Raw genomic sequence first — 3,196 nt, 5'->3', positions numbered from 1 at the left:
TCCCCTCCCATACTGCCTCACTTTGCAGTTTATACTACTTCCTGGATTGTGCTCACTGCTTGAAGTTTGCTACTGCTGGTTTCTCAGATAAGTCTATCCCTTTATTTGTGTTTTCCTTTTGGCTTGATTCTAGGTGACCCTGACTCCCTCCGTATTAAGTGCAGGGAGCCGGTGGTCGTGTCCCCTCACTATTATAGGGTTTTCAGGTGTCACTCAGTCTAGGTACGTGGACATGCAACTTTCTATCACAGAGATCTTTGCATGGGCTGAGCAGTCAGGGAGAGCTAGAGGGCTCACCCTTTTGTTCCTTAGTTTGGGATCAAGTCAGTCGGATCTTTATTTGTTACTTCTTGTTTTCTGCAACACCATCCGTGACAATAACTTGTACATAGAGATCGGGCGATCGCACTACAATGTGTATACGGTCACTGAGTATAACTTGTATATAGAGATCGGGCGATCGCACTACAATGTACCGGTATAAACGGTCACTGAGTATAACTTGTACATAGAGATCGGGCGATTGCACTACAATGTGTATACAGCCACAGAATCTACAGCCACAGTTACTAATTTTATCCTTGTGATAATGTAAATAAGCTCCGTATGCTTTGCCTAGTGCTAATATTGGCAAGCAGAGCTGCAGTGAAAAACATGGGGGATAAACAAAGCAGCAGCCTTAGACATAGTGAGACAGGGGGTGATATGTGTGTGTGTGTGTATATATAATATATATACATACACACTGTATAAACACACACTGTATATGTATGTGCACAGCCTGCTAGGAGCTATCTGACCCTATGCATGCTGACATCCTCACCAAATCTGATTCCACATTTTTTTTTCAAATTTTAATTTTCAATTCCACGATTATTGATGGCATTGGGCAAACGGGTTGCAATTAGGGATGAGTGAACTTAAAATTTTGACGTTCGGGTATATGGTGAATTGCGTTATGGATTCAGTTACCACGAACCTTAATGCAAATCAAGGACGAAATACCTTTAGTCCTCTCCTACATAACTGAACCCGGTTATGCTGACCATAGAACTCTATTATGACGAAATGCCTCTAAAGGCATTCCGTTATGCATTCCGTCATGGAATTGCGTTAGTGCGTTATGGAAATGCTCACATAATGGGTGTCATGTACTAGAGCTCTACGCCAGTTTTTTTTGTGTAGAAAAGTAGCAAATTTGCAAAAAAAATTGCAACTTTTTAGCTTTTTTTCAACACACTTGCCACTTTTCCAAGGTGGGGTTTGGGCAGGAGGAGGCAGGTTACAGGCAGGAGCTCTGTCGGGTCAGAGGTCCGGACGCAGCACGGCAAACATGCCAAGAAGCTGCCGGACAAAAATTACAGCACGTTGCGTTTTTGCGATTTCCCGTGCTGCGGCCGGACCTCCGGCGGCACGGTGGACTTGCGGTAGCACGGATCCGGCAGGCTGTTCCGGAAAAGGCTACTGCAACAGAAATCTGCAGCACATTACACCAGAAACTGACCTCAGCTCCTGGCTGGAATAGATTTTTAGTAAATGACCCCCAACATTCCCATAATAGCGCTAAATCTAGTTAAAACCATTCATGGTTCACGTCCTGCCTAGCTCCACAGCTTCAGGATTCTGGTGTATGAGGCTCATGTGCAGACAGTCTATCTTCAGGATGATATACAGCCTGTATACAGATTATATTTAATGTACTTGAATTACGAGAGTGCAGTTTACATGCCGCTGTGACGGATTTTTGGAAAAGTTGTCAGTGTGATTAGTCCGATGACTAAAAATAGAGTGTATGTAACTTTTATGTGTGGTGTGATTTTATTTCATTTTTCTGCTGGAGTTCTCCTTCAAGTTTTGTTTTTGTTTTGCCGATTTGGCCATTTTTAAGCAGATATCCATCTGACACCGATGTGCGGCAATATTACAGCCATGTGAAACTACCTCAAGGGGGTTGTTCAGAGGGATTAATTTTTTTATATATGGCTCAGAGTGGGTTAAAATAAGCCATACTTGCCCTCACCGATCCGCCATTAAGGACCGGTTTGGAGACTCTGCTGATTTGATATACAAAAGATATACAGAAATTGCATTGAAAAGTATTATTCTAGGGGTGTGATCAGTATACATATGGGAGAACTGAAAGCCTGTCTCAGGAAATGTAGTCTGGTGGAGAGAGGTTTTACTGTATAGGACTTTTTTCAGACTTCTATATCTCACTTGTGAGAGCCCTGGAGCTGTACTGTAAGAAATGCATGCAAAAAAACATAGAAAGCCGTGTATTTGGATGTAGAGCCTTGACACTGACCCTTGCATGTGTGCGCTGAGGTTTTAATGCATTACTATTTATTTTAATGATTGTCATGACCCTGACATCTCATGTCCATTGGGACAAAAAAATCATCAAATATAAAAATAAGTCATCCATAACTGTCTGTATATCTTTACTTATTATTGGGTGTGTGCACAGGGGCTTACAAGTTATTGGGTCTCATAGTAAAATCCAGAACAGACCCTACCCACCACTGACAGCTCATCAAATATACCAATATTATTTTTTTTTTTTCTTAAAGTGTACCAAAACTTTGGAACAAGTTTATTAAAACTCAATCTAAATATCATATAATATTTTTTTTTTTTTCTGGTTATCTTAAATAGGCAGCTGAAGTTCAGGCGTGTATAGCGCTTTGTAATCTGTACACTTGTACACCACTAAGGGTCCGGCTTGTCGCAGGAATGTCACATGACATTTTGTGTAATGATGGTCAATGCGACATACTGCAACACAACAGTCTAAAAAAAAAAATCACCGTCGCAGCATGACGCATTGTTACACCATGACCATCATTGCTGCAACACACGTTGCCATGTACAGTACAGACCAAAAGTTTGGACACACCTTCTCATTCAAAGAGTTTTCTTTATTTTCATGACTATGAAAATTGTAGATTCACACTGAAGGCATCAAAACTATGAATTAACACATGTGGAATTATATACATAACAAAAAAGTGTGAAACAACAGAAAATATGTCATATTCTAGGTTCTTCAAAGTAGCCACCTTTTGCTTTGATTACTGCTTTGCACACTCTTGGCATTCTCTTGATGAGCTTCAAGAGGTAGTCACCTGAAATGGTTTTCACTTCACAGGTGTGCCCTGTCAGGTTTAATAAGTGGGATTTCTTGCCTTATAAATGT

This window comes from Bufo gargarizans, chromosome 2, assembly GCF_014858855.1.
Source record: "Bufo gargarizans isolate SCDJY-AF-19 chromosome 2, ASM1485885v1, whole genome shotgun sequence".
Lineage (NCBI taxonomy): Eukaryota > Metazoa > Chordata > Amphibia > Anura > Bufonidae > Bufo > Bufo gargarizans.
The sequence above is the reverse complement of the archived record's forward strand: the minus strand, read 5'-3'. Positions refer to the sequence as shown.